Here is a 27867-nt window from a genome sequence, read left to right on the forward strand (position 1 = left end):
AAAATAAATACTTTAAACGCTTAACATGGCTTCTTACTCTACACTGTTAAATGTTCAAAAGCAACTAGACTAGGCTTTTTTGTGTATATTGTTGATAAGAGTTGGCATTAAAACTAACAATAATTGTCTGGGACCACATAAACATGTTACAATCAGTCTTTGAGGACTTTTGGCAGGTATTCAAGCCACAGAAGGAATTGCCAAACAAGTTGTATGGGTGTAAAGGTGGGACATAGAAAAATAGACCTCTACACCCATACGTTAAAATCACCAGTGAATAATATTTATAGTATTACCTTAAATTCTGACACTCATGTCATTCTAAGGCTAATTGGATTTTATGTGACTGACAGCTAACAGCCTTACAGCAAAAATCCCAGATGCTCTGTATCCATGTTAAATGGACAGTTCACCCCAAAAATGGAGATTCTGCTATTATTTACTCACACTGATGTTGTTCCAATCCAGAGAGTAAAACCGCTTGACTAAATTTCAAACAATCGCCCATATCTAGATCAGGCTTGTGCACAATTCAGAATTTAATTGAGAATGACTCCTGAATTCCAATTCAATTCTTGAATTTGAATTGAACTTGAATTGATGTCCAAAACAGGATCTAGAATTGCAATTTGAATTTGAATTAAAGGAAACAGAATTGAAATTCAATAAAAATTCAAAGAAATTCATATACATATTTTAAGTGAAGACAATGAAGCTTTACAGTATATGTCAGATATGATTGCACTCTATAAATGATATTAGTTTTAACTACTTGTACAGATTGCATTAACAGGAAATGTTTTTCCCCAGCAATGAATGTTAAAAGCTCTAGTCACAGAACAAATGATTAAGTTATTTATTGTAATTGTAATTTTGTGGAACATGATGGCACATTTGAGCAGCTATTGAGAATTAGATGCAACAGTGTTGCTCAGTGAGTTTTGCATTGGACTAAATGATAACTGCATTTACAACGACTTTGTGTTATTTGATTACTTTGAAACGAAAATTTCAAAAACGAAACTAATTAAGTGACTAGTTATGTGTAATGAATTATGTTATTAAATTACAAAATTTGTTTATTATTGTATTTAGTTGTATTACTGAGGTAAAATGTGTAATTCAATTAGTTACTAATCAAATTAAAAGGAAATTGCTTTGCATTGATAAAGTAATCCAAATAAAGTAATCCAAACCACATTTATAATGGGTAACTAATAACAGTTTGTTATGTAAATGTTATATCACATTTCCAAAGTAACCTTCCTAACTGAATGTATGTGATATTTAACACATTCTTTCTGTTGTGTGACTGTGTAATGTCTTTGAATTGCCATAAATTGAATTCCACTTCCTGTCATTCCAATTCAACTTCCTGTGGGGCGGAGTCAATTCAAATTCAAATTCATGAATTGAATGGAGGCCAATTCTGAAATTCTGAATTTTGCACAAACCTGATTTAGATACCAGAATATCATAGAGACTTGGAGGGTCAGTTCTTCTGACTTGTACCAGTATAAAAGTATTATCTAAAAAGATTGTTTCATTGTGAATGTTGTTTCATTGCTCAACGATAATAGTTGTTTTCTTTTCTATATTTGCCCTTTACATTTTTCATAATTCCAACTGCATTGGGCAAGGTAGCCAGCAGACAGTGCTTTTTCCCCCGAATCTTTCCAGGTTTGTCATTTACTCTTTTCTTTCGGCAGTCATCCTGTTTGGTAGGTTGTGCATGTACGTGTGTGTTGGGGGGGTAGAGCGAAACATGAAAGTTGTAGTTGGCAAAGATTTTGAGACGCTGAAAATACTGATCATCAAGTTTGATATTTTTCAGTTTTTTTTTATAAAGACAGTATTTATAATAAATACTAGTGCATGAGATTTTGATTTCCAAATGGAAATACCAATAAAACCAGTGAAACTACTGTTAAAGGTTCTGGATCCAGGAAGGAGAGAAAGCCAGAAGGTGAATAAAGATCAGACAGTGATGTTATTAATGGGAGATGCAGCTTGTATCAAACAAAGATTTTTCAGGTTTTGTTGGATCAGTACTAACCCTTTTGTTGTTTGTTGACACAGTGTGAACCAGCATTTAGATTTGAATGCTGAACATAATGCCAAAGAAAAAGAAAATCTAAAAAGTGAAATTCGATCTGAAATTCTTTCTTGGGAGATTTTAACCTTCTGACAATTCAACAAACATAATTTGTGATTATAAAATAATAATTTTTTATTGTTTTTACATTATAACATATACCAATATGATCAATAGATTAACGGGCATCGATCCATCGCTTCTCTATCCGTCATCGTGTTAAACCCGCCAATAGCGCGCCAGGTGGAAACAGAGATAAATTAATGTACAGGTTTCCAGCCTGAGCTGCAGGGCGAAATCAAATCGCCGGCAAATCCGGCTGGGTTTACCCAGTCTAACTGAAAAGTGTTCTGCTATTGTTACAAGCCAAAGAATTCTAATTTGGTACTGTTTAGAACCATTTTTTTGTAGAATCCTGTGGAATCTTGTATATGCAGACTTGATTTCAACAGTTGAGATCTTGAAGAGGAAAGTCAACAACTACCTCAGGAGATTGCTGGGGCTGCCGAAAACCCTGAGCAGCATCATGCTTGATGATTTTAAAGACCTCATGAAATCAAAATCGATCTTATTTACTTTGTTAGCACACATTACTAGCCTGGATGCCAGCCGAACTTAGCCCCGCCCACAACATTTGAGCTCGGGCAGTTCGGTCTGGACTTAATCCGTAGAGGAGTAAATATGCCCGAACAGAAACTGTTCGGACCAATGAAATTGTCAGGGCGCGTTTTAGACTATGATGGACAGATGATAAACAGTAACGTAATCATCCATGTCATCAAAGGTGAATCCTAAATGGAGAACTTGTTTGTATATGCATTCACCTTTACTATTTCTCTCAGAATTGATGATCGTGTTGGTAAGTACTCTGTGTATCCTTAAATTCTTTTTACAACACCGGCAAAGATCGTTTACACTCATCTTTTTCTTCTAACGTTACTTATTCCAGCATGCGGGCAGACATGGTTGCCAAGTTTTTACAACAAAACCCGCCCAATTGCTACACAAAACTAGCCAAAAACAAGCCCAATAGCTTTCCGGGGGGTTCTCCGAAAAAAAAAAAGGCATTTGGGGGGTAAAATATGTGTTATTTTGGCAGGGCTGCCTGCTAAAATTCGCATTCCTGGGTCTGTATATCACATAATTGGGGGCGCTTCAACACAGTGCAGTTGAGTTCTGTTGACATTTGACAACTAGCGTTATGCGTCGCTCCATTGCTCTGATTGGTTGTAGGTCTATCCAATTGAGGTCTTTCCTGGTTCGGTTGAAACACGCCCCATAATCACAGCCCAACGGAGCAGTATCAGACTCATATTCTGACTAGAATTGAGTATGACGACGTCAGGCTAACACATTACAGGTCTTAGGGTGAAAAATTAATCGGTGCAAGTTAATACACAGAAAAAAATGGTTTGCCGTGGAAATCTTTAATCAAAATCCGAAAAGTAACTTGCGGTCTGGAATAGCGTTCCCTTTCCGATGATGGCAGTTTGACGGCTTGGGTTTGAATATCCTTAACCACTCCCCTCCACCCGTTAGTCTGCTATGAGTGAGGGATGTAGAGGAGGAACGCTGAAGTAAAACCCTGCCATATATTCAATATTCCATTTCACTTGGAAATACATCACAGCACTGAAATAAAATCAGTTGCAACTTTAAAACAGTAGCGACAGCAGGTTTCTGCGCTTCGGTGGCCACCATGTTAAATTTAAACAAAAAGCTGCTTGCCGTCGCTTCTCTATCGTCATGGTGTTTAACCAGTTGCCAGCGCGCCAGGTGGATAAGCCGGTTTGTGTGATTGGAATCCGCAGATTTGTAACAGAAGCAGGATAGAAAAATGTACAGGTTTCCAGCCTGAGCTGCAGGGCGAAATCAAATCGCCGGCAGATCGGGCTGGGTTTACTCAGTCTAACATAAACATTCATCAACTCACATATCAGAAAGAGTAAACGGAAGCTCAAGCATGTTTGCTTGATGTGCGAGAACCAGTGAGGTTCATTCCCGTGTTAAGCAGCATGTTTGAGCTTCGGCAAGAACCAATAAGGTTTGTTCTCGCGAGTCAAACCAAGTAGGTTTGAGCTTCTGGTTATGTTTGCTGATCAATGTGAATAAAAGCCTAAATTCAATCTGTTCATCATATAAAGTGATTGTGTCTCTTCAGACAATTTAGGCTAAACTGCTAAGTTCATATGGATTAGTTTTACAATCTCTTTATGAACTTTTTAAAGCTTTAAAAGCGCTGCTTCTCTAAGATTTCATTAAAAAGATGAACAAAAGTCTTATGGATTTGAAATGACCTGAGGGTGAGTAAATGATGACAGAATTTTCATTTTTGGGTAAACTATCTCTTTAAATATTTTATAATTTAAATATCATATAAGGGATTCATATATCCTGTAGTTCAAAGGTATACCAGAAGCTTTGCATATGACAAATAAATGAACTTAAAATTGCAGTTTGTACATAATGTATAAGGAAGATCTACAAATATGTAACATGTTAAGGTGTGATGAATAGTTTACACTTTAGATTAGGGGATGCAGAAAGTGTTGTAAATGACTTATACACATCATTTGTAACAGGTAAGAAAGATATATGGTATGTAACACATTTACAAATCATGAATATTTTAGATTTAGAGGATGCAGAAAGCTTTGTAAATGATATATTCATGCTTTTACACATCTATGACAGGCGTTTAACACTGCAATGTAAGTGCTAAGTGGGGAGGGTATAAACAGCTGTCTTCATGTGAGTTTCAGTGGAACCGGTTCTGAGGTTCAAATTATCACTGGATCCCACACACCCCACCTACATCACAAGTCTGTGCTGAGGACTGAGAGGATTTAACATAACCTACTGGAAACCCCTGACTGTAAGTACTTTATAAATGTTTATCCACTTGAAAAAATACTTTTCAAGCATACCTGCATGTTTGTGCTATTGAACAGCTTACAACTTCATGATCATCAATAAATTATATAGGCTACTGATCATTTACTAATGGTTTGAGATAACCATAACCATAGTTTATTGAGATAATGATATTAAAACCATTTCGACACAAATATATTTGAGTGATTTATAAGTGATTAATAATATATCAACTAATAACTTATTAACCATCTACGAATGATAGTTTGATTATTTCATGATTTACTATTTTTTTAAGATGACTTACAACACTTATTAATCATTTATTAACTTATAGTTAAGCTTTGTAAATGATTAGTTCATCAATAACTAATAACTTATAACAGAACATTATAAAGTGACACTATGCCTATATATAGCAAATATGTTATACTATGTGTCTCAGCACTATGAATTTAACTGTTGAGCAGTGGGAAATTGATGCTCAATACGGTAATCGGCTTTAGTTACAGAGCGGAAACATTTTTAAAATCAGAGAAAGATATTCAAGCAAACCAGGGAGACCGGGTTTCAGAAATGTGAAGTATGATCTGGTAACTTTATATCTTTGTTTTTTACCTCTTTTGATGCGTGTCAGCACAACTAGAAATCAGTTGATCATAATTAAAGAATAGCCGCACACCAGCCATGAATTCAAATTTTCATAGACTGGGGTAGTCTCAAGTTGGAAATTAACTATTTACTTCAAGTAAAAGTTTATGTAATTTCATTGTTTTGTAATATCTATAAAGTAATATTGACATGAGATAACCATATGTGACCCTGGACCACAAAACCAGTCATAAGTTGCACGGGTGTATTTGTGGCAATAGCCAACAATACATTGTACTGGTCAAAATTATAATTTTTTATTTTATGCCAAAAATCATTTGGACATTAAGTGAAGATCATGTTCCATGAAGATATGTTGTAAATTTCCCACCGTAAATATATCAAAAAGGTATTATTATTAGTAATATGTGTTGCTAAGGACTTCATTTGGGCAACTTTAATGGCGATTTTCTCAATATTTCGATTTTTTTGCACCCTCAGATTCCAGATTTTCAAATAGTTGTATCTCAGCCAAATATTCTCCTATCCTAGCAAACCATACATCAATGGAAAGCTTATTTATAAATCTTAATTTAAAAAAATGGCCCTTATGACTGGCTTAGTGTTCCAGGGTCACATATTTGAATTACAAAAGCTATTCAGACAGAATTAGTTTTACAATGGTAGATGGAGTAATGTAATTTTACCACAGGACGTCTGAAATATTAATGGCCAATTCGCACAGGATAAGAAATCTCTAGCAGAAGTGGGAGGTGTAACTCGATTTACGCACTGCCGTCACCTCCCTGTCATCGTATTAAATTGCTTCCTGATATCATGTGCGCAAACACATATAATCTATATATAACCAATTTATATCGGTCCTGTCGAATTATTTATTAATTAAATTAATTAAATTCTGATTGGATTCTGTTGGTAATAGGCACTTACCTAAAGATAAAAGAAGTTTTGTGCCTCTAACAAGTGCTTTCAACCTTCTTGTTGATCTGAATGGTTAGCAGAAAACACAGACTTGTCCCACTGCCTAGAATGCACATTTTTCAAGTGCCTCCATACTTGAAAACCACGTAAAACTATTTTTAAACAGGAAATGACAGAATATTTACATAAATATTTACAGCGGGTCTATTCGCACGGGATTAGTATTATTTTTACAGAAGGTAAAAGTCGCTGTAATCTTTACTGACATTGTCCGTAATGATGACTGAGATGGTACATTTGGACGGGACTAAAATCACTGAGAAGCTCTGGTAATAATTACTTAACCCCACCTCTCCATGTTAGACTAATCCCGACTGAATAGGGCTAATGTCAAGTTTTTATAAATAAGACTGACTATAATAAATTGCGCAAACTAGACACTTTAGAAAGCTCTGATATCAAAAGAAAATAAAAGAAAGAAACAAATCGTCAAAACATATAGTATTGTCAAGGGACCTTCCGTTCACCTTATTTGTTCAAACAAACAGGATGTTATTGTGTGGTATAAGAGGCGGGACTGCTGCAGGTGAAAACTGGAGCAGAGAAAAGGTCAATTAACTATTAAATGTTGTATGAAATATATATGCTGTTACAGGAAATTGCAGTTATGTTCGTCTGTTCTGAAACTAATCTTTATAGATTATGTGCATACTGCTATACCCATTCTTTCATAGATGTCTGTAGAAGAAGTCTGCATGCCTAGATCCTTGATTTTATACACCTTTGGTCATGGAAGCAGGGCTCCAGACAAAAAATAAATAAATTAAGGAGCCATTGGCACCTATAGGGAAAAAAATAGGTGCCAAATTATTTGTTTTAAGTGCCACAAAAAAAGGGTTTTAATTTTGTCTGCCCTCCTTTTACAGCATCAGCATTTTCATCCATCTTGTCGATGTCCTGGAAACGTCTAAGGTTACGTATGTAACCTCTGTTCCCTGAGAACAGGGAACGAGCGCTGCGTCTAGCTGACGCTATGGGGGAACGCCCTCGGCGTGACTGGTGTCTGAAGCTACTATCGAATCACGGCAAAGTCTTTGACCGACGTCAGCCCATGACGTCATCAACGTGCGACCCGGAAGTATAAAAGGGCGCCGTGCCAACACATACACATCTTCTCGTCTGAAGGGACTGTATGGCAGATAGGCCCTGAAGCATGGCAACGCGACGCAGCGCTCGTTCCCTGTTCTCAGGGAACAGAGGTTACATACGTAACCTTAGACGTTCCCTTTCGAAAGGGAACTCTCGCTGCGTCTAGCTGACGCTATGGGGAACGATATACCAACGCCGCCATGCTGAGGGGAGTGTCTGCCCATTGGCAGTGACAACTGTCAACTCAAGTAATTCATAGAAAAACCTGAGCGATTCCCCCTCAGGTCCTGGGCTGACAGTGACAGCACTCCCTACGGTCATAGCCCAAGCTATACAACTAAACGGAACCCTAACGCACTGCGTGGAGTTCCATCTAGACAGCTTGAAGGCCCGGGACCACTACTTCCAAAGAAGGGGTCCCTTCAAGGGAATGTGGCTAGGGGACCCGAAGGAACCCCAGCCAGTCACTACTCGGGAAATGTTCTCCCGAGTGCCACCAGGGAGGCCTGACCTGGTGCCCTAAGTGTTATGGACACTTCGGTTTAGCCAACCCTGTCTGTTCAAACAGAGCCTCTGGATGGTGCCCAAGGGGCGTCCAAGCTAAGGGACTGAAACACAGGCAGTCTTACTTAGCCCGGAACTCAGAGACGGGTTATCCAAGAGAGCAACACTCAGCGTAGTGCTTTTCAACCCTTGCTATCGAGGGGAGTCTGCCTGCTCAAATCAAGGATCTACCAGGTGCTTGTGTTTCAAAGCAGTAGGGAGGCCGAAAGGGCCTTAATGACTGATCTAACAGGGAGGCATCATGAGAGGCCTACGACCGTCTGACCAGGCTCAGGCGGCTGAGCACTCATAGACGACCCTCATAGAGGGGAGCAGCTGAGCCTGCCTGGCGAGTAACCTCCAGCTGTAAGCCCAACTACCACAATTTCTCACAGAGAACTGGTAATCAAAGTGCCTAGCTCAGGAACTTCAACTTCAAGGAGGCCCTGTGGGCCTACTACTTGATAGCGGGTATTCCAGGGAGGCCTATAGAGGCCTACTACCTAACCGCAAGCCATGCTGGAAACCCAAGCATCCAGGCTCGGGACTCCGTCCTCAGGGAGGCCTTAGTGAGGCCTACTACCTGACAGCAATACCGCCTGCTGAGGTTACCCTTGTTTTCTCAAGGAGGCCTATGGAGGCCTACTACTTGACAGTCAAGCTACGCAGGCTAGTCGGGCATCCTGTTTAAGGAACCCGTCCTCAAGGGAGGCCTATTTAAGGCCTACTACCTGATAACCAGCCTTTAGGGAGGCCTGGAGAGGCCTACTACCTGATTGCAATACGTGCTAAATGACTGGGTCCCAGGAACACCTCAGGGAGGCCTGATGGGGCCTACTACCTCGTTCGAGTGACCACCATCTGGGACTCGACAGTCAAGCTACGCAGGCTTTTCGAGCATCCTGATTAAGGAACTCGCCCTCAAGGGAGGCCTATTAAGGCCTACTACCTGATAAGCAGCCTTCAGGGAGGCCTGGAGAGGCCTACTACCTGTTTGCAATACGTGCTAACTGTTTCAAATGACTGGGTCCCAGGAACACATTAGGGAGGCCTGATGGGGCCTACTACCTTGTTCGAGTGACCACAATCTGGGAGCTCACCCTCCGGGAGGCCTATTGAGGCCTACTACCCGACAGTCAAGCTACGCAGGCTTTTCGAGCATCCTGATTAAGGAACTCGCCCTCAAGGGAGGCCTATTGAGGCCTACTACCTGATAACCAGCCTTCAGGGAGGCCTGGAGAGGCCTGCTACCTGTTTGCAATGCGTGCTAACTGTATCAAATGACTGGATCCCAGGAACGCCTTAGGGAGGCCTGATGGGGCCTACTACCTCGTTCGAGTGACCACAACCTGGGAGCTCACCCTCAGGGAGGCCTATTGAGGCCTACTAGTCGACAGTCAAGCTACGCAGGCTATCCGAGCATCCTGATTAAGGAACTCGCTCTCAAGGGAGGCCTATTGAGGCCTACTACCAGATAATCAGCCTTTAGGGAGGCCTGGAGAGGCCTGCTACCTGTTTGCAATTCGTGCTTAACTGTTTTAGATGACTGGATCCCAGGAACACCTTAGGGAGGCCTGATGGGGCCTACTACCTTAGAATTTAACAGCAGGTCTTCAGGGAGGCCTGATGAGGCCTACAACCTGCCTCTGGGAGTGACCACAATCTGGGAGCTCACCCTCAGAAAGGCCTAGTAAGGTCTTAGAGTTAACAGCAGGCCTTCAGGGAGGCCTGATGAGGCCTACAACCTGCCTCTGGTAGTGATCACAACCTGAGAGCTCACCCTCAGGGAGGCCTAATAAGGCCTTACAACTAACAGCGGGCCTTCAGGGAGGCCTGATGAGGCCTACAACCTGATAGCCGCCAGGCTAGCTGTCCCGATGCGCACATCGGTACATACCTCCAGTGAGGCCTGGTTGAGGCCTTCCAACTGAAAACGCGCCTTGTTCAAGAGGCCTACTGAGGCCTACAATTGACAGCCGACCTTCAGGAGAGCGTTTTTGCCCCTCTTTAACCTGATAGCCAGCTAGGCTAGCAGTACCTTGATGCCTCAGCATTGGCACCTGCCTTACTAGAGCCTCCGATCTAAGTGGTACATATTACCAACGGTGGCGGTGCCTCAGCAACGCGCCTCCTTCATCCACATCCCAACTGACGCCTCAGCATTCAGTCGTTGATGAATACCCAACTCTATACAGGAAACCTGGGGTCTGTAAGAAATACATATTTTTAGTGTAATACACAAAAATGACCACTCTCACCTGCGGCATGCTGAGCGAAGACTCATTGTGCGGTTCTCACCACCATGTTCTACCGCCCTTGAATGCCTGAAAGGGGCGTTCTCACTGAGCAGGTCCGGACGGGCCGTCAGAACATAGTTCTACTCATCATGGGCCCGCCTCAGGCCTGATGTAAGAAGTGCCTGGGTAAAAAATCATTAAAAGACATTAAAAAGGAAAAAGGAGAGGGCTAGGATGTAACCGCCCTCAAGGGAAGTGATCCATCACCAACGCCGAGAGCGTTGGTCCTGGATCACCTCCCTCAGATCCTTTTTCCCCCCGGGAATCCCATCTCCTCTGTGCCCTGCTCCTCCACGGAGGGGGGGGCACGAGAGTAGACGCTAGCTCTCTGGTCCTGCCTACGGTCCTCAGACCGTGAAGGACCAGGTCCCGCCTGCCTGGGTGGGGGCGCGGATCTCAGCGGTATGCATGTCTTAAATGCCGCTGAACGCGCCTTCGCCTCCCTGAACTTTCCAACCCCCGCCTCAACGGAGGTGCCGAAAAGTTCAGTCGGCGAAACGAGGAGAAAGCCTTTCTCTTTCTCCCCTATATCAGCCAGGCTCAGCCACAGATGCCTCTCCGTGACCACCATAGCCGCCATAGAGCGGCCGATGGCAGCAGCAGTCTGCTTGGTGGCCCGGAGAGCAAGATCTGTGGTGCGGCGCAGCTCAGCAACCGCCTCAGGGGACAGCCCGGCCCCCTGGTCGAGATCCTCCAGCAGGTCCGCCTGGTACGCCTGAAACACCGCCATGGTGTGAAAAGCAGCACCAGCCTGACCCGCTGCCGTGTATGCCCTTGCCATTAAAGCACAGTTTGAGCTCTCAATGTTGATGCCCACGAAATGCGAGAAAAGTCTGCAAACTTTCCTCGCCAGTCGGTAGCCTCAACACATATCCATATTCCCCTATCCCCTCGACATCAGCGAAGTTAAACGCTGATGCTGATGAAAATTGGGTCGAATATGGATTCTTCCATGCCCTCTCGATCTCTGTAAGAAGATCAAGAAGGAATGGAAGGCTCATCTGAGCTGATGGTTTATGGCCAAGGAGAAAACGATTGTGCAATCTACCACGAGCGATCTCTCCTCTAACGCGCCAACATGGCAGCCGCAGCCTGCCTGCAGTACGTTCCATAACATTCATCAGCTCAGCATACACGGTCAAGGTGGCTGAGAGGATTCATACCACTCTCACCAGCCATCCCTAAGAGCACTTGCTGTTTAGTCTCGTTAACCGCCAGATCGTCGCGACGATCGGCGAGCTGCATCTGAGAACCCATGATGTATGCCAACGCTCAGCCTCAGCTTGAGCGGGACAGCATCATCCAGTCCCAGATGCCAAACTTTCTTCCCTCAGGAAAAAAAACCAGACTAGAGTGGAGCGATCTCAGATTGAAAACCGCTCACACTCACACACAAACAACTTCAAATGAACTTGACTGTGCATGCTCTTGATCCCAGGCAGTAAATACACACTCGTGTGTATTAATAATTGAATTTGTTTTACCTTAACTCGTATAGCAGTTCAAACAGACAGTCCCTGAAGACGAGAAAGATGTGTATGTGTTGGCACGGCGCCCTTTTATACTTCCGGGTCGCACGTTGATGACGTCATGGGCTGACGTCGGTCAAAGACTTTGCCGTGATTCGATAGTAGCTTCAGACACCAGTCACGCCGAGGGCGTTCCCCCATAGCGTCAGCTAGACGCAGCGAGAGTTCCCTTTCGAAAGGGAACTAAGATTCATTTACTGAATTGAACTAAATTGCTTTTCCAACTTGAGAACTACATAGTCACAAAGAATCATGGCCTGTTTGTGAAATCATTTGATTTCGCTCTGCAGCTCAGGCTGGAAACCTGTACATTTTTCTATCCTGCTTCCGTTACAAATCTGCGGGGACCAATAACAAATCGGTTTATCCACCTGGCACGCTATTGGCGGATTTAACTAGAATGGGTAAACCCAGCCCGATCTGCTGGCGATTTGATTTTGCCCTGCAGCTGTACGTCACCCGGATTGTTGGTCATTTTCCGACGCGCAGGGTGCTCCGTTGATTTTTAATGAGAAACCTTTTCTATTTAGACACGTTTGAACATGTAACCCAACCCCATCCCATCCCTAAACCCATTTGTGTATTATATGATATAAAACAACGGATATAACAGGCAGATAAGACTGCAGGCACAATTTATTCAAAAAGTGTTCCGAAGCCAAACGATTGATTTGTGTGAAGAAAATCTCCAAACCCGATCAGCGTCTCCATCCTCCGAAGATCATGCACTCTTTCAAAAATTGCCATCCGAATTGCCAGCTTTGATAGTGAAATTGCATTGGCTCTTGTATGTCTCATGATCAATTGTGTCACTACATCAGCTTTGATTGTAAAATGTCATTGGCTCTTGTGTGTCTCGTGACCGATTGTGTCATGCTAAAGAGTCGGTGTATCTTTTGAATAGATGCGTTCACGGAGTGGCGGGATCATCATTTCGATATCGTATAACTTCAGAAGACTTGGAATGCAACATGAGTTAATACTTGTATACAATTCTTGTTCAGTTTTTGCAATAAATACCTTGACTGTACTTTTATTTGCCTGTTACGTGTTTTATATTGTTTAGAGGTGGGTAGGTTTAGTAGGAGTGGGGTTAGTTGCTCTAAAATATAAAAGTAGCCTATAAATATTCATAAAATTTACAAATGCAAAGAACTAAATGCCTCTTGATCTGACGCATTGGGCAAACAACTGAAATCAACGGAGTAGCCTACCCTGTGCGTCAGAAAATGACACTAAAGGGGTGCCCTGGGAAGTGATTGGAAGACCTGAATTCAATGATTTGGAGGGGTGTCCCAATACTTTTGGCAATATAGTGTATGTTGTGTTTTCATATTTTATGGGGACTTTCCATAGACAATGATTTTTATACTGTACAAACTGAATATTCTATCCCCCTGCACTAACCCTACCGCTAAACCTACCCATCACAGAAAACTTTCTGCATTTCTGCATTTTCAAAAAAAAATATAATTTAGTCTGATTTATAAGCAAAAAAATGTCCCCACAAGGACAGGATTTCAGATATTGCCATCAGATATTGCCATCTTTGTGGGGACATTTTGTCCCCAAACATAGGGTTGACCTAGCCTGGCTCTGCCCTCCTACGTACTACCGCTCAATTTTCATTTACCATTTACAAATTTTTACCGATCCAATCAGCGAACAGAGGGAGTGGCTGAGAGCGATGACGTTGATGTCGTGCGCTAGTTTGAGTTGTAGTTAAGTAATGGCGGCGGTGAAAGATGCGAGTGTGTGGTAGCGCTGACGAATGTCCAGAAATTAAAGCCGGAGTGTGGCGAGGTGGACGAGCAAGCGAGACCGGTGTGTGTGATTGAGAATGAGACACACCGGTCTCGAGTCCTCTCATGAGCGAGCACGGAGGCATATAAGGACGAGCGACACCGGTGAAGGACGAGAGAGGACCAGGCCTGGATTTTAAGTTGCGTTTTGTTATGTATGTGCACGACAGTCGTCCATCAGGGGCTGCCGCTTTTACTTTCATTTTGTGTTTATTATTTGATTAAAAGTTGTTAAACGTTCGCCGGTTCCCGCCTCCTTCTTCCCTGAACAAACGAACTCCCGTTACACGGAGCAAGAACAATCACTACTGAGTTTTGTTGGTGGCCATGATGTTGTGGTCCGGGAAAAGTCTTTTTCAGCTCGCTCCGTTAGTGGTGAAGGAGTTGGCTGAAGCCGTGCGTCTCCCACCACCCGCGAAAAAAACCCCAGGCTGAATTACCGACTGTTTTAGACAAACACCAAGGTCGTGTGGTAATGTAATTGCTCTCCGAATCCACATCTGAGTTTTCAAGAATATATCACTTCAAAATTCACTGTTTTTATCCTTTTTAGACCCCTGCAGAGCACCATGCGGTTGCGTGAGCTGTATTGCATTTGTAGACTTGTATTTCTTTAAATCAGGCAATTGTTTACAAGAGCAAAATATTTAATCACCGCTCAAAAAATAAAAAAAATAAAAGCACGTAAACATTTGAATTGGGCTGTTATTCACGGCAGCATTTATTCTTATCATACCAAGCATATGACATTTTATTTACAGCATATACAATCATGTTATGATTGCACAAGATATCCACCACGAGAGCAGCGCGTTCCGATCACAAAACTCCTCTCCACCGTGAATAAATCACAATCCGAATGCACAAGGTTTTATCACTGACACTGAGGTGGTGTGCACAGTTAATGTGAGAATCAAAGGCGAACGGCGCGTGACATACGTCACAACCAATCGTTAGCGATTGGTTATGGCAGATCAGAGTGACTCTTGGCAGATCCAATAGTTTTAAACTTCAACAGAGTTGAAGACGCCTTGTAAACGAAGTAAACGCTTGTCAATGGAGAGTGGCCAGACTCTATGTACAAATGAAATGTACGAGAGTCTGGTAAGACCAGGCTAGGGTTGACCTGGAACATGCACACATTAACTTTTCAGTGATCTATTGTTTATTTTACAGAATTTTATCACCACCACGGGACTTTTTCAAAGATGGAAAGAAAAGCTTTGATTTTATACATTTTATTCGGTAAGTGAATCAACTTTTCAAAAAAAAAATTGCAATAAATAATTATTTGATTCGCCTAAGTAAAATATAAGGGCCTAACTGTTTCAGCAACCACAGAAATTGCAACTCAATCCACAATAACCATCATCTGTTAGAACAGCCAAACCTACTATTAGCGGAACTGGAAATTAATTGAACATGATACAGTGACATTTGTCAATGTTAATGAATTTCAATCTAACCTGATCACCATTTTCTAATATCAGAATTGACCATCTCTAATACTGAACCAACAACAGCAGTGTCCTCAGCAGCCTCAACAACTCTTACAGGAACAAACATCACTGCATCAGATATCACATTGTCTACTTCAGCCACTCCCTCTTCAACTGATTTTCATAGTACAACTGTTAGTACAGCTGAAACATCCACTTCTTATTCTGCTGTCCCAACAACTCTTACTGGAACATCCATCACTAGTGCAGCAATCACTACAACAGTGGCACAATCAACAGCTTCTACTTTGACTTCAGTCAGGTCCTCTTCACCAGCCTTTGAAAGTACAACTGTTAGTACATCCACAGAGTCCACAACACCAACAACAGTATACTCTGCTGGAACAACTCCTCTTTCTGGAATATCCAGCAGTAGTACACTGATTACCACTACAACACCACAAACAACAGTCCGTTCCTCTTCACCAGCCTCTGATAGTACAAATGTTAGTACAGTCGAAACAGCCACGACAACAACAACTACAAAAACACCAGGACCCTCAACAGCCATAGCTGGTCTTGTTGGCACAACCACTAGTGCAATAGCTACCACAACAGTACCACAGATGTCAACTCCTATATTGACTTTGCCAACAACATCTTCAACTGCCACTGAAAGTACAACTTTTGGCACAGTTGAAACATTCACAACACTTACAACAATATCAACACAATCTTCAACAGCCACATCAACTCTTGCTGGAACATCCATCACTACAGCAGGAGAAACCACAAAAGCATCACAAACTACTGGTACAACAGCTGAATTCTACACAACACCTACAACAAAAGGACTGTCCTCAGTGACCACTACAGCTCCTGTTGAAACATCCATCACTACAGCAGGAGAAACCACAACAGCATCACAAACTACTGGTACAACAGCTGAATCATCCACAGCAGATTCTTCCACAGCTCCATCAACTCTTACTGGAACATCCATCACTAGTGCAGCAATCAATACAACAGTGGCACAATCAACAGCTTCTACTTTGACTTCCGTCAGTTCCTCTTCACCAGCCTTTGAAACTACAATTGTTAGTACAACCACAACACCAACAGCAGGATCATCTGCTGTAACAACAACTCTTTTTGGAATATCCAGCAGTAGTACACTAATCACCACTACAATACCACAATCAACAGTCAGTTCCTCTTCACCAGTCTCTGATAGTACAGTCGAAACGTCCACAACACCAACTACAAAAACATCAGGACCCTCAACAGCCACATCAACTCTTGCTGGAACATCCATCACTACAGCAGGAGAAGCCACAACAGCACCAAAAACTTCTATTACAACAGCTGAATCCTCCACAACACCTACAACAACAGCAGTGTCCTCAGGGACCACTACAGCTCCTGCTAGAACATCCACCACTACAGCTGGAGAAACCACAACAGCATCACAAACTACTGGTACAACAGCTGAATTCTCCACAACACCTACAACAAAAGGAGTGTCCTCAGTGACCACTACAGCTCCTGCTAGAACATCCACCACTACAGCTGGAGAAACCACAACAGTATCACAAACTACTGGTACAACAGCTGAATCCTCTACAACACCTACAACAACAGCAGTGTCCTCAGAAACCACTACAGCTCCTGTTGAAACATCCACCACTACAGCTGGAGAAACCACAACAGTATCACAAACTACTGGTACAACAGCTGAATCCTCCACAACACCTACAACAAAAGGAGTGCCCTCAGGGACCACTACAGCTGGAGAAACCACAACAGTATCACAAACTACTGGTACAACAGCTGAATCCTCCACAACACCTACAACAACAGCAGTGTCCTCAGAAACCACTACAGCTCCTGTTGAAACATCCACCACTACAGCTGGAGAAACCACGGCAGCGCCACAAACTGCTATTACAACAGCTGAATCCTCCACAGCACCTACAAAAATAACTTCAACACCAACAGATTCTTCCACAGTTCCATCAACTCTTACTGGAACATCCACCACTAGTGCAGCAATCACTACAACAGTGGCACAATCAACAGCTTCTACTTTGACTTCAGTCAGTTCCTCTTCACCAGCCTTTGAAACTACAATTAGTACAACCACAACACCAACAGCAGGATCATCAGCAGTAACAACAACTCTTTCTGGAATATCCAGCAGTAGTACACTAATCACCACTACAATACCACAATCAACAGTCAGTTCCTCTTCACCAGTCTCTGATAGTACAGTCGAAACGTCCACAACACCAACTACAAAAACATCAGGACCCTCAACGGCCATAGCTGGTCTTGTTGGCACAACCACTAGTGCAATAGCTACCACAACAGTACCACAAATGTCAGCTCCTATATTGACTTTGCCAACAACATCTTCAACTGCCACTGAAAGTACAACTCTTGGTACAGTTGAAACATTCACAACACTTACAACAATAGCAACACAATCTTCAACTCTTGCTGGCGCATCCACCACTAGAGTTGGAGTTATCTCAACCGCACCACAATCAACAGCTGCAACACTTCATTCAACCATACTCTATTCAAATGCATTTGAAAGTACAACTGTTAGTGAAGCCACGATATCAGCAGCAACCACAACAGGACCCTCAATATCGATGATATCTGATGTTCCTACAACTATTGCAAATAAAGTTTCAGTCAATATTTCAGGTAAGCTCCATTAAGAAGGTTGATGCAATATATTTTGTCTATTTGGAGTTACAACTAGGCCTAATTTATTAATATTTTTATCATAGCTTTGGCTACAACAGTCATTCCTTCTATATCATCTAAAGCATCTACAGCATCTACACCTTCTACTGCATCTACAGCTTCCAAATCATCTACATCATCTACTGCATCAACACCATCTACAGCTTCTACAGCATCTACAGCTTCTACAGCATCTACAGCTTCTACAGCATCTACAGCTTCTACAGCATCTACAGCTTCTACAGCATCTACAGCTTCTACAGCATCTACAGCTTCTACAGCATCTACAGCTTCTACGTCTTCTACTTCATCTACACCATCTACAGCTTCTACAGCAACTACTTCAAAAATACCTGAGGTGATAACTGATCTGGAGTTTCGCTCTACTGACACATTTATAGATGCCCTCAGCAATTCAAGCACTGCAGAGTTCAAGAGAAGGTCTAAGCTTGTCAATTATCAGGTGAGTTTAAATCAGCATACTAATGATACTTTTATTTTTAAACACATATTAACAGAAGAGAAAACAATTATGTAACCAACACTCATATATTACCATACACTATTGTAATGGATGTCTGTAACTGTTTCTGTTCCAGCTTGAAGGTGTCTACAGACCCAAGTATGCTAATTTCCTCAGAGTGGTTGTCATAAGATTCAGGTAAATACAGCATATTTCAATGCTGCTTATATATGTATACTGTGCGTGTGCATGCGTGTGTGTGTGTGTGTGTGTGTGTGTGTGTGTGTGTGTGTGTGTGTGTGTGTGTGTGTGTGTGTGTGTGTGTGTGTGTGTGTGTGTGTGTGTGTGTGTGTGTGTGTGTGTGTGTGTGTGTGTGTGTGTGTGTGTGTGTGTGTGCAAAAAAGAAAGAGAATCCAATAAACTGAATTAACACAATCATTTCAACATATTCCAGCCGAGGGTCAATCATAACAACAACTAAACTAGTCTTCAGCTTCAACCAAACAGTCCCATCCGTTCAAGAGATTTCAAACACCCTCTTGACAGCAGTGGGAAAAGGAGATGTCAATCAACTGAACATAATTCCTGAATCAGTTTCAGTCAATGGCTCAGGTAAGCTCTATTACTCCATATATGTATAGTCTTCAACAACTTTACTATTATAGAAATAAGAATAGGACACACATTACCTATTTTTAGCTTTGTTAACTTCCAACTAATTTGCATATCTTTTATTACAGCTTCAACTACAACTATCGCTACTACAGCAACTACAGCTTCAAGCGGATTAAAGATTGAATCCAGACTGCTCCAAGCAACATGCCTCATTATTATGACTAAAATATTAACGCTTTTCCTATAGTTCCCTTAACCATATATCATACAAACAGGGTACATCTAGACAGGGTACTTAAAGAGCACATGTATTTATTATGTGGTAGTATTTTCCAAAGTAGCATTCTCTCAAATAATGTAAAGATGAGCTTGATAATGCATTGTTCCTAAAAAAATAATTATTCTTGAGGTGAAAATTGCATAGGCCTAGACTGGGTAAACCCAACCCGCTCTACTGGCGATTTGATTTCGCCCTGCAGCTCAGGCTGGAAACCTGTAAATTTTTCTATACTGCTTCCGTTACAAATTTACGGGGACCAATCACAAACCGGCTTATCCACCTGGCGTGCTATTGGCGGGTTTAAATAGACTGGGTAAACCCAAGCTGATCTACTGGACGATTTGATTTCGCCCTGCAGCTGTACGTCACTCGAATCGTTGGTCTGATTGGTTGAAGGACTATCCAATTGCAAACAGAGTCATTTGAACTATGTCAGTTGAACACGCCTCTTGTGCAGTGGAAAATACAGAGCAGACTCCCCAGACTAATGTTCAATCTTTAAAGTTTGAGCTTGGTCTGGTGATAGCCAGACAAGCATAGGCCTATAATAACTTCTTAAATTTCTAGTATTTTCTGTCTTCTAGGAGGGAGATTTCATCATGTATTTCCAAATGTATGTCTTAAAATTGAAATGTTATACAAGTTTCTTTAGCTATTGTAAGGATAACTACTATACTTTTTTTGTCTAGTAAATTCTAACATTGCAATATGTCTTTTAAATCAAATAATCAAATAAATGTGTATTACGTTTATATGGTCCCATTTTGCTTTCACGACAAGACAAATACTAACACAAATGTTGCTTCATAATGCAATACATTAGGAAAGCTGAAAAAACAATAAAATCCAATGACTTTCAAACTATCGTGGATATCTAGAAACCAGAATATCATCGATAATTGGCCAGCAAGATCTTCTGACTTTGTCCAGTATAAGGGCCTGTTTACACCTGGTCACTTCATGTGTTTTTACTGATCAGATAGCTATTTAATTTATCAAAACGATTTCATTAGTCAGGCAAGTCCCGTTCTCCTGGCAACCGCCCAACCCAGACTCGTCCATCGGATTTCCAGACAGAGAAGCGTGATTGGTCACTCCAGAGAACACGTCTCCACTGCTCTAGAGTCCAGTTTGTAGAATCGTCTGCATGCCTAGGTGCTCATCACTGCAACCTTCCATGTGATGGGAATAAATCTAAATATAATGCAATAATCAACACTTTTTGTTAATATCAATAGCTGTAATAGTAAATATTTAGTAAAAGTATTCAAGAGGGTTTCATATGTAATACTTATTTCATATGCAAAGATGTCAGCCAATCACAGCAGTGGGTGTTTACACTGTACCTCTTCAAACAGAAAATACGGATAGAAAATAATCATTTATTTCTAAATTATGACAATTTTTATTAATTCAACACTTTATTTGCCCTCAAGGGGCAATTAACAAAGCCACATAGAGTAACAAACAATAGCTATACACTGTAAAAAAAATTCAGGTCTCCAATTGAAAATTTTCTAGTGAGCGATCGCATCTAAATTTTTCAGTTGGCCAAATTGAATTTCTGTGAATTGATGCAATTTAATTCAATTAAAATTCAAGAAATTCAATTTGGCCAACTGAAAAATTTTAGAAATTTTCAATTGGAGACCGAATTTTTTTTACAGTGTACATAAAGCATCATTCAGTAAATAAAGTACATAATACATTCTGTTACTGATAGATACTTAAAAGACAAGTCCAACCATATATTAAAAAAGAATAAATGTGTGTATATATTCACTGCTTGGTAAACATGATGGTGGTTAGAGACGGTTGAAAATTTAAAAGCTGCACCGATTTTGGAACAAAGGTAAAACAAATTATGTAAAAATCATATTAACATTATAAGTGCACCTCAGGAAACATTCTAAAATAAAATCCATTTCATGACCCCCTTTAATACATTTGACTGAAATGATAAAATTAATGAAAACCTTAAGAGAACCATGTGTGAATGACGTAAAGTCAAATCAAAATAAAAAAATGTGACAGCTCCAACATAAAAAACAAACAGATCAAAAAAACAAATTGTCCTCACAACATCTGCCAAGGAACATTCCATTTAGATTACTTGTTCATTTCAAAGAAGGAACTAATCTGGACGTTAATTGTGTTGTATTTAAGAGGCAGGAAGCGTGCAATTGATTCATTAACACTGAAAACTGAAGCATAGACCTAGTAAAGCCACTGAGGCAACAGCGGATCAAGAAGTTCAGTATAACATATCTGGTAAGTGTATTTTATGTCTCTATAATATAAAAATAATAATAAATGATAATGATAAAATTATAAAACAGTTGAATGTCTGGCAGCCTAAAAAACTCTAAGATTAAAGTAAAATGTCCTAATTAAAATAAACAGAAAAACAATGTTATTTTACAGGTATTTCCTGAATTATTATGATCAAATACCTTATCAAATAAAAAATAATTGTAAAAATAAATGGTCAAATGACTGGCGGCAGCCAAACAAAAACTCTAAAATTAAAGTAAAATATCCTAATTTAAATAAAGTGCAAAAAACTTTAACTTTAAATGTTAACTTTAATTCAGGTGTTTCCTGAATTAATTCAAATGACTTGCAGCAACAGAACATTAAACACTAACATATCTCTCAAGATCTCAGCATCTTCACTTATTGCAATCCAGTTTTACTTTATTTCTGTCATACAAATTTACTTGTTGAGAATTAGTAGAGGTTTAGATGTTGATGTCATATTGAAAAGAAAAGAAAAGAAAAGTCACCATTATGGTGATCAGTGTGTGATTTAGTTGGGCTCTTGACCCTTGACTTTTTAACATTAACATGAATCTCAACAATGGTGAAAATTAATAACTTTTTTTGTGACTTAAGTACAGGGGTCCTCAACTTTGATTCAAAATCATAAGGAGTCGTTTGCTTTCTAATCGCTCTTGCGGTACTTTAATGTCATATGCCGATTAAGCCTAAGAACTACAACTGACTTCAGCCACAGCCTTAGATGAAATCAAATGAAGATTATAAATCTCTAAAGATCTCAGCAAAGGAGGATTAACAGCTCCACAAACAGCATTGCCAGCTTCCCTTATTACTTACAAGATTGGCTTTATTTCTGTCACACATCTACAGAACTTAGTTGAGAATTGATGTTGATGTTTTATTGGTGAAACAATTTATGCCACCATTGTGGTGGTCAGTGTTTGCTTTAGTTGAGATTTTGACCCTTTTGTCCTTCTAAACAACCCATTCTCACTCCCAAGGCGTCAAAATCTGAAGCATGGTCAAGTGCCTTCCGTGTCACAATGAAGACACTAAAGGTACCCAAAGGTGTAATTTTTCGACGTGCAGGGTGCTCCATTGATTTCAATGAGAAACCTTTGGCGTCATAAACAGATGCGTTGGGCATGGGAACGTTATCATCTTGATGAAATTATATTGAGTTATGATGTTGCCATTATGACATGTTGGAGTGTGATTCTCAATTTAATCAGCCAGCATAATGTTATTTCCATTTATTTTATTTATGCTGTTTAGAAACATTTGAACATGTAACCCAACCCAACCCAACCCCATCGCAAAACCCATTTGTGTATTATATGATATAAAATACAGGATATAACAGGCAGATGCGACTGCATGCACAATTTAATAAAAAGAAAAGTACAAATATTTTCTGTAAAACTGAAAATGTGTTACAGTTTTATGCACTTTATTTAAATTAGGATATTTTACTTTCATTTTAAGTTTTTTGTTTGGTAGCCGTAGCTGACAGTCATTGACCTTTATTTATTTTATTTTTACAGTGTATAAAATGGGATACCTGCAATCTTATAATAATGGTAAAATGCATCAGTATTATCGGTGTCAGAAATGGCAGTAGTGTTGCTAAATTAAATTAAATTACATTAAAATAAGGAAATTAACTCAATTAATTGCAAAATTTTGTATGAAATGTATCTTCAGGAAACTGCAGGTAATATGTTATGTTATATATAATATATTGAATATTAAGTGTCATATTAAGCATTAAATAAATACTGGTAAACTTCTAATTATTTCATATATCTCGATATTGATTAGAAAAGCCATTATCTGTGGCACAACCAAATGCCACTCAGAGGCATTTGTTTGTTTTCTAAAACACTGATGTTAATATAAATGTGTCATATAGAAAAATAATGCTTTGAAATCTAAATCAGTTGGAATTTGATTTCAATTTTGTGACATCTAAGAAAAAGTTCATTCAACTGAATTGAACAATTACAATTTTTAATTAAAGCATGCATTGACTTTTGTACTTCACAGTTATGTATAAAATACTATATCAATTTATATTACAATTTGTTATATATATTAACTCTTCAGTGATATATTGCTTCCTTTACAGACTTTTATCACCACCACTGGACTCTTTTCAAGATGGAGAGAAAAGCTTTGATCTTATTCATTTTGTTCGGTAGGTGAATCAAATTAACAATTATCTTCTACAAAAAAAAAAAACAACCCTATTAGAGCTGCACGATTTTGTATAAATCGAGAGTCACAATTTGTTTGCTATATGTCTGATCATTAACGCAACGACACAATGAATTATTCTGATACACAAAAGATCGAAAATTCAAAGAACAATGGACAAAAAGTAACTAAGCCTTTATTCTTTCTGTTAAACTGGCACGTGTCGCTTGTTCAGAGACTGTAGTGCTCATACATGTAATAAAAATATTATTAGACCTTTTTCCTCGTTCTTGGGAGTTTGTTGTCATAGGGTTATAATTGTGTGGTTTTTTTTCCGTGGTCATATTTTCATATTCATCTGTCTATATAATGAATTTGTTACTATTTAAAAAATATTGAATTATTAATTATTATTTTTTTATCAGTTTGAATGAATGATGATTCAATGACTTAAAGACTTGATAAAGACTTCACTTGTTTCATTACTGTTGTTCATTACTTAAATGATGATTCATGGCAAATAAATTTTTTTTAACAGTCACTTGTCATCCCTTACTGGGGTAATGATGTTATCAATACAATCTTTATTTCAATTGTCAAATTACATTCAAAAATTATTTAGGGCCCTATTTTAACGATCTGAGCGCATGGCGCAGGTGCACTTAGGGCGTGTCCGAATCCACTTTTGCCAGTTTAACGACGGAAAAAACGTGCGGTTCATTTGAACATATGTGAACATATGTTGAATGTTTTGAACATTTTATGAGCTCTTTGTGAGTTCTCAGCTGGTAAAAATAAACCACATGTACACGCATAAAATGATCGCGTTTAATCCAGCTCACAGCATTGTTTTGAATGTTCGGTAAGCAAGCTCCGTCGCGAAATATACGTCATAAAAGCCGAGTTAGCTGACCAATCAGGTTGTGACTGTATCCATATGCCTTTGGTTCGGTAACTTTAGGTTCACTGTTAAAAATGCCAGCGTAAACGCTAAGCGGACCAGGACTGTTTGTTTTGTTTTTGTTTTTTGGTCCGGACCAAATGAACCGAACTACAAGTGTGAACGCACCCTTAATGAGTCATGGGTGTGTTTTGGGGCGTAACGTAAAATCAGAGTCTCATCTCCCATTCCCATTCAGTTGCGCTTGAACCATGGCCGATTCACTATTTACATTCATTATTGCGTTTTCAGTTGCTTCAAAATAGCAATGTGCCAACAATGCGCCTGAACACACCTCGTTTTCAGACCAGCACACCCATGGGCAAACAGATGGGCGCGAGTGCATTTGCTATTGAAACAATGTGGCGCTGGGCGTGTGACCTTATTGCATAATGTATTCATTTTTAGGAATTTATGGGAGAAGAGTATTTAACTGAATCATGCCAGGCGATTTACTAAGGTTTGCGCTAGTTGATTTACTGGTCTTTGCCAAGTGTGCCACACAAGTCCTGAAAAGTGAAGCCCAAAAATGTTTTGATCGTCACCCGGTGGTTTGTCCCAGTATTGCTCATAAACGCAGCCCTCTCCATGTAATCTAACGGGATTACATGTGCTAACTTAAATTTAAATTAAAATTTTACTTAAATTCTCATTATATATATATTGCACATCACCACAATGTTCAATGATTCTCAAATGACTCGATGGATGAATCAGTCGCTCTAAATCCTTCCTTTCCGTGAGCTACTGTGCTCTGATTGGTCAGATGGCCCAGTCTGTTGTGATTGGTCTACAGCCTACAACACGTATTTCGGAAGCTAAACGCCTATTACCATAACTGATCTTCAGCTCTGTCCGGAGGCTTCCTATTTCTAAAGCTCAGCGACTGTACACACTGTAAAGACAGTAACGATGACGTTGATTTTACATCAATCCCAGCGCGAGTCTGATGATGAAACATTAGAAGAACTAGTTATTCAACCCGAACCTTGAGCCGGACGTTTCTCAGTGATGCTACTCAGTTTGAGGTACATTATGAGATGTTTCAACTGTAATTCCTCACCATCAGCATTAACAAGTGTGTGTCCATCAACTAACCCATGCGTGTGTGTGTGTGCGTTTCTAATGTATTGCAGTGCAATCAATAATGGTGCATACGTTAGCCCAGCACTAAGGTGAATGACTGATGTAAGTTTGCTAAACAAATCTTGCGCCATCCTTTATCTTTACTCAAAGTAGTAAGAATATTGCAGCCCACAGCTGATTTACAGTAGTATTTCATTAAGACAATAATAACACAATTTAGCCAGTTAGCCGGAGACCTACACAATATGAAACACAATGTATGCGCAATAAGTGGACGGGCAATATGCTAACGTTTCGTCTTGACGTCACAACGAAACTGCTAGCAATTAATTTAAAAAACGATTGGTTTAATTGACTTAAGAGAAAATAACTTTATATACGGTGCACTTTTAGATTTAAAACTTTGCAGGCTGTTTTCATTCACTTAAAGCTATGTTACACACTACATGAAAGGTAATTTTCAAAAATCCATAATTTTTTGGAGTTTATGGATTTTTCTGGGGCACTTTAAACAAGTTAGTTTTTAGTTCATTATTTGATTGGAGCTTTAACTTTAATTTCTACATTTCCATAACTATTTATTTCACACCAACATAAATGACAGTAAACTGTACTAACCGATTCTGCGGGAGTGTCAGAGTGAAGGTGTGTCATCCATTTTTTATTATTCTTTATTTAGCTTTTCATTAACAGGGAAACATTAATAGCAGTCACAATATGTTCTACTATAAGTGCCAAAGAAAACCTCACCCTGCCCTCATTCGTAAATGTTCTAAGTACAAGTCATACATTGTACTCAAAGAACCTGAATGTGTATGACTAACTGCGTAAATAAAGCAAGCACATGAATATATAAACAAAAGAGGAAAAATAAACAAATGAATGAGAAAAAATATATAATATATACATACATATAGATATCCTACACGTATACATATATACATAAATAAAACAAAATATACATACATAATTAGACATAATTAGACATATATGTGCAATAGATACATTACACACACCCATATATACCCATAAAAATACTTTAATACAAGTACACTTACATGGCCACAGGTACTCGCATACTCATACCTTATGCATGCATACTTGTAACAGCCCACATACATCTATGTTCATACACGTCAATGAAATAAAAGTTAACTAAGTGGGTAAAAATAATATGTGAATGGAAAGAAAAATTGTAAATTACACAATTTCTATCTCAAAGGAAAAACTTGTGCCCTGTGACTCTGACATTAACAAGAAATAAAACAAAAGGCAGAACCCATCTTTTGACGTCCATGTTTTTTTTTTTTACAGAATTTTGCCTGTGTTCTTTAATTTGCATGTTGTCAGTAGATCACACGCAGAACTTTCCATTCCATTCAGCGCTTTTTTGGAGTTCTGCTCTCACACCAACTTGTCTCGTTTAGTAAATCTGGGAGTTTTTTTTTATCTCTCTCTCTCTCTCTCTCTTTAATCTTTTCTCTATTCAAAAAAATGTTTCCCTCTCAAATCAACATGAGGCTAGCTAACATTTACGGAACATGTCCTTTCCCATTGACCATTTGCTAATGTTAGCTAGCCATCATTTTTTTTCTCTCGTGAAAAAAAAAGTTAAAGGCAGAGAAAAAAGTCGCCCGCCTTGAATTTAAAATGGTCAGTTCAGGGCTTTCATAGTTGTTATTTACAAAATAAAACCTTTTGTACAAATTGTAACAGAAATAATGATACTGTTTGTGAAGACTGTGGTTGTTTGTGAAGCCGTTTCATACACATGCATAGGGGTGGGCGATATACCAGTACAGTATATACATACATAGTTACGATATATACATATATACATATATATATATATATATATGGACTGTTTCTCAGCACTGTCTGAGACACTTGAAATGAAGCAGCTACTCATAGAGCGTGTGAGAACTGAACTAAGTGGGGCTTGAACGGTTAAATATCCATAGGCTACCTATGTGTCAAAGTGACCATGTATTT

This window comes from Gobio gobio, assembly GCF_949357685.1.
Source record: "Gobio gobio genome assembly, chromosome: 3".
NCBI lineage: Eukaryota > Metazoa > Chordata > Actinopteri > Cypriniformes > Gobionidae > Gobio > Gobio gobio.